The 6,000-nt window shown below is 49.9% G+C and overlaps 1 protein-coding gene across 1 annotated transcript in view; it reads right to left on the reverse strand.

Annotated features, from left to right (window-relative positions):
• The window catches only part of ARHGAP6 (Rho GTPase activating protein 6), a 314,794-nt gene extending 310,350 nt beyond the window's left edge, over positions 1 to 4,444 (reverse strand). Inside the window, exon 1 of the mRNA XM_039550379.1 lies at positions 4,269 to 4,444. The gene's annotated coding sequence lies outside the window, so the exon portion shown is untranslated. The remainder of the gene's footprint in view (positions 1 to 4,268) is intronic.
• Positions 4,445 to 6,000: the final 1,556 nt, after the last annotated feature.

Below are 6,000 nucleotides of genomic sequence, written 5' to 3' on the forward strand. Positions count from 1 at the left end.
AATGTTGTTCTGATAGCAAAGATTGGCTTCTCCAACATCCTTGCAGCTTGTCACAGCTTGGCCAACCAGCAGCGCAGGAGACACCTGGACAACTCCTGGCTTCTCCCCCAAAACCTGGTGAGGAACAAGTGCAACCTTCCCTCCCATGCCATGGAAAGCTCCTCCTGTAGTGATCAACGGAAAGCCTTTCTGGGCGACCCAGGGGATCGCAGGTTGAGTCAGGAGGAGGAGGTGACGAAGGGCTGACAGCTGACAGGTTGCTGACCACAGCAACCCGGTTTCACTGAGAAGCAAATTGCAAACTAAGGATGCTGCCCCCTGCCACCCAGGGGCCAGGCATGCAACTGGGAAGGCTGCAGATGTTATGCTACCGTTGCTTTAAAATCAGCTTCCCCCCCCAAAAAAAGCATATTAGTTGGAGATGGTAATGTTTAATTAGTTAGTTACACACAGACTATGACAGCAAAATAATCAGGCCATTGAAGCTTAAGTTGTAGATTTGGTTCATCATAACAAATAGATTACTCGGATACATTCCCATGATTTGCCATATTTTTTATACACATGTTGTGGCTTTCCATTACCATCTTTAAGATAGAAAAATAAGCAGAAGAATTAACACAACTTGAGACTTCACACAGATCTATTAATCTTGAGTTATTCTGGACCCAGCAAACGTATTTCAGCCAGTCAATGTAAATGCTTGCATCTTTAACCTGTACAGGACTACTCACATATGTTAGCATAAATGTGTGACCAATTTTGGCAGAATCAAGGCATCAAGGTATTTCTAGATATTTCTACCATCTTGTCCATGATATTTAGTTTACTTAGAGAGTCACTAGAGCATACAAAGCACTTAATGAAAGCATAATAGACTTAATTTTGCAAGTGAAAGTGAATTTTCTTTAAGGAAAATGGCATAAAAGGACAGCTGGGAATGGAGGATGAATGGGTTTTTTCCCCTTATTAAAAATCCCCCTTGTCTTTGTCCTACTGAAACCACTGGAAATGTTGTTGCTGATTTCCACAGACCCAGGAATGGGTTTTTTTATTTAAGCAGCTTATATACATAAGCAGAAAGGTGAATGAATAGCTGTCAGCAAAGTAAAGCTCTACCAAAAATAATCTTTACAGTTGTAAAATATTATTGTGAAGAAAACAACCTGTCAATAAAGAAGTACCAGGTCACGGACTAGTGAGAGACACCTCTGTCAGATGAGGCTTCACATTCAAAAATCTGTGGACCTAAGCATACAGGGCTAACACACTTAGGTGTGACCTGCTGCTGAAACTGGAAATCCCCTGTGCATTCAGGCATTCCATTAAAAATTATTTATGAATGGTGGCATGAACTTAGCAGCAACCTTTCTCTCCCTAGGCCAATAGACAGGCTTGTGGTATAAAATGCAAAAGTCAAAGAATTACAATGCAAAAAAGGTAAAATAAGCAATCCATTTTATTCTCATGGCCTCATAACAAAGTTAGTATGGGCATTGTGGCCTCATATACAGAAATCCCAGATAAGTAGGGCATGCATGCTTTAAAGCCTGACTAGAGCTGGGCCAGGTGCCCCTACCCCTGCAGCCCCAAGGCACCAGCTGTCCTGGCAGGATTCACCCAGCGCAGGCTGCAAACCCCACCTTCAGCATGTCCCTCTAGGTGCCACCACACAGATCCAGCCTGGACAGGTGCAGGAGGTCCTGCCCAGAAGTTATAATACTGAAGGGGTTCTGAAGAGCAAACCTCCGTGGCATTTTTACTTCTCTTTACTCCTTTACACATTAAGGTAGCGGAGGAGAAAATAATTCCCACATGTATCTCCTAGTGCATAACCCTGTTGCTTCCACAGTGGCTCTAGAGCAATATTTTCTAAAAAGAGCAATTACACTGAAGGTGTTGGAATGAAGGTAAAGAAAACAGATTTTGCAATGAACATTTATTTTACTCCCAGCTAACAGGATTGGAATTTTTAAGTACCACAACCAAAACTTCCAATGTTCATTTTCATTAGGCAGTCATCTGTTCAGCTGTCTTTTACAGCCGAGTAAAATCATCATTGTGATGTATTTCATTTCCTAAGTTGAATAGAAATGGAACTACAGATTTCCTATTGAGAATACAATAATTTGAATAATGGGACCTTTTAAAGTTATAATATTATAAGCAGTTACTTCTTTTTCACCCAATAAAATGTGGATTTTTTCACCTCCTCAAGCACACTTTCTTTGCTGCAGCCAGGATGAAGCTGCAAAGACAAAAAAATCCTTGGCTTCCAAAAAACTGAACCTTTTCAAATAAACGCTAAATAGGAAGCAAACAACTAAATCCTTCAGTAATAATGCTATTTTATAATGAGACCAGACTCAATGACCATTAGGACACATCCCTAAAATATGAAGGGGAATAAGATCAAAATTACGAATGTGCAGCTTCTTTTAAAATATAGATTAATATAATTTGTACATGTCTTTGCTGAATAAGTAAGTTCATATTTGTATATCATCTTGAAAATAGCAACTCTGAAACTACCAAGTATCACATTAAATGACAACTGACATAAAATGCTACCAATTCATAGTGACAACACTGACCCTCTGCAGGAGGCCAGCACACCCTGCTCCTGCATCACAGCCTCACCACTGTGACAGCTGGGACAATGACATCCCTCCCAAAAAAAGGTTTGACTATTTAAAAATGCTAAACACACACCATATTAAGAAAGGACCCAGTATTTTTCAATTTGCAGTCTGAAGATGTGTTGTGCTATGTGTTTTGACAACATACAGATCTGAAAAAAATGCCCCAAGTGTCCATCACCTTCAAATAGATTCAGAGAAAATCTGCTTAGATTTACACATCAGAGACTGTGCTGTGCGTCTCGGACTATGTCAGGACACTCTGCGCAGGAAATCTTATGTATCTTATACTTTTTGATGTACCCTATAAAATCATAAGTGGATAAGCAGCAAACTTATCCTTAATTAGTGTGACCACCTATTATCTCACTGTCCACTGGCGGGTTTTTGCCACTGATGCTGCAACTCCCACAAAGTTCTTTGACATCGTGAATTTTTTACTATCTTAAAATTCAAGCATCAAGATGAACTCTTGCTAAGAGTAACTTCTGATTACAAGACTTCATAATAATTCATTTTTAAAAACTGCTAAAATTCTTCATCACCTCTTTCAACATTAGCCAGCATGCCTGAAGTCACCACCCACATGTTGACACTCCATCCCAGTTGGCAGATGTTGACAACTTTTATACTCCAAGCAAACAGGGGGATATGGGAGCTCAGGTAAGAGGCAGCCTTTGCCCTTAAAAACTACATTTTGTAATCTTGTGCTGTCATGGTGCCTAGTTTGGCTTTGGATCTCAGATCACTGCGTAAAGTAACCATTTTACAAGGACTTCCACATCCCAGTGCAACAATAGGACTGTTTTATTGATGCATCTAATTATTACTGACTATTTATAGTAAGTACATCTGAAATGGAAATGGAAATGGAAATGGAAATGGAAATGGAAATGGCTGCCTTCTGATCCCAGTTCTCCAGAAGGCACTACTAAACAGTTAAGCCGGAAGCCTCATCACCATGAACAGGATGGAGAATTTCTTAAAACAAAAAAATTTCTTCTTCTTCTTCTGCTACACAGGGCTCAGCATAACCAACTCGCTGAGCAATCGCTACCAGGAAACAACGCTACATTTTTTGAAAACATTCGTCCACATGGTATGGTATCTGCAGCCCAACACCGACGACATCCAAGTTAAATGAATAAATATTTGCATTGCAAAGCTGGATTTGTCTTGGAATACAATTGCTCCTCATGTGGTTTTGACACATGTGCGTTGTCAAATAAATCACAGCTCACTGGGTGTGCACATTAAAAATAATTTGTCTATCTTGTTAGAAGCCATCACATACTTCAGTTTAAGAGGTGTGAAACTGGAAGGGGAAGGTTTTACAGGCGTGGGACAACTACACATGGAACCCGTCGACGGAACGTCAAATATCCGACCCTCCAGAGCCGCAGATGCCAGCTCCCAGCACCAACAATCTCGGCGGCCTCGACGGCCCCGCCGCACGGAGCGGACACGCGCGGGGTCTGGCCGAGCCGCGCACCCACCACCGGGGTGGGCGCTGCTAGAGCCCCGCGAGGCCGCCCCGCCGGGACGGACGGGCGGGCGGGCAGCGGCGGCGCACGACGGGGGCGAGGGCAGCGCGGCGAGTGCCCGTCCCCCGGGGGCGGGCGTGCCTACCTCGATTTCCACACGACGTAGGCGGCGGGGCGAGGCTCCGGCGGCGAGGGTTGCCCCTTCCTCTGCTGCAGCCAGCGCCGGGGCGAGGAGAAGATGCTGTTGGCGGGGCTGGCGGTGCCGCTCAGCGCCAGGGCGGAGGGGGTGCGCGCCAAGAACGGTAGCTCGCAGCCGGGGCTCCGCTTCCCGCGGAGGCTCTCCTCGTCAAAGAGAGCGCTGCCCGGCGGCGACCGCTCCAGTGGAGTGCTGGGGGTGGAGAAGGAGGCGCCGTGGGGCGGCGGGGCGCCCCGAGGACCGCGGCGCTCCCCGGGGGGCTGCCGGCGGCCCGCGCCCGCGCCGCCCGCCCCGCGCCCTCGCCGTCCTCCCGGCCGCCGCCGATGATGGCGGGGTCGAGGCTGCGCGTCTGGCGGAGCCTCCGCTTGGAGAGGCTCTTGGCGGCGGCGGGGGCGGCGGCGGCCGGGGAGGAGCAGGAGAAGACGCTGCTCAGGAGGCTCTGCGCCGACATCGCGGCGGGCGCTGCCCCGGGCACGGCGGGGCGGCCGGCGGTCCTGCCTGGGCTCTCGCTGCCTCTGGCTCCAGCCCCCGCCACGGCGGCGCGGAGCCGCTCTCGGGGCGTCCCCCGCGCCCGGGCTCAGTCCCCGGCAGCGCGGCCCGACGGCGGCACCGCGGGGCTCATGGCGGCGTGCGGCGCTGGGGCTGCTCCGGGGCTGCCGCCGGCGCGTCACTTTGCTGGGAGGGAGAGGGAGGGAAAAAAAAAAAAAAAAGTTACGAGAGAAAAGGGGAGGGAAAACGGCAGCAGCGGAGCTTTTATCTGGGCTCGCCGCAGGCTGCCAGAGTCACTCCCCCCTCGGCCGCGACGCGCAGGGTAGTCGCGGGCCGCCCCACACACACACACACCCCGTCGGGTCCAGCGGTGGCGAGGCTCGTCTGCTTCCTCACACGGGGCGGGGAGAGCCGCTCCCGGTGTCGCCTGCACCTCGGTGTCGCCGCGGGACGCCCCTGTCGGGGGCGCGGGGATGCCAGCCCCGCCGGGCTGCGCGGGCAGCGGCGCTGCCGCACTGGGACGGTGCAGTTGCGCTTCGGGGAGGGATCGAGTAGCGGCTGTTTTCCGGAACGATCGTTCCCGAGGTGCAGCCAAGCCTCGGTCTGGCCCTTCTGAGCCCTGCGCCGCGTCCCACTCCTGCCCCGGCTGCTGCTTATGGGACCCCCGTCCGCCCCGGCTGTGTCGGGCAGAGATGATGTCTTCAGGAAAAACTTCCAGCAATAAACAGGATGCTCACCGTGTGCAGCACACGGGACAGGGTCTTCAACGGAGCTCGACCTGTACCTGTGTTCCGGCCCACGTCTCTCTTTCTGTCCTCTGCCAAAACGCCTACTTTGAGGGCACATGGACGTGAGCCCCACAGGCAGCATGGGTCACCAAGACCTGTAACTCTTCTGCTGAGTACCTCACAGCCGCAGAAAGAGAAAGGAGTGGGACCAGTGGAGCTAAGCCTGCTGAGGACTAGTAACTAAACATGTCTGATCTTCCATTGAGATTTTCTCTGTTCCCACTCCAAGCATAGGCAAGGAAACATTTACCAGAGAAACAGAACAAACTTATGCAAAATTATAAAGAAATGCAGAAACAACACACAGAGAGGGACAATACCATGCAGCTCCATGAAGGCAGCCAGCTCCTTCCTCACCTGGAGTGAAGGAAGAAGCCCCTCAGCTGCAGAATCTGACTCCTGCC

This window comes from Corvus cornix, chromosome 1 (genome assembly GCF_000738735.6).
Source record: "Corvus cornix cornix isolate S_Up_H32 chromosome 1, ASM73873v5, whole genome shotgun sequence".
NCBI classification, from domain to species: domain Eukaryota; kingdom Metazoa; phylum Chordata; class Aves; order Passeriformes; family Corvidae; genus Corvus; species Corvus cornix.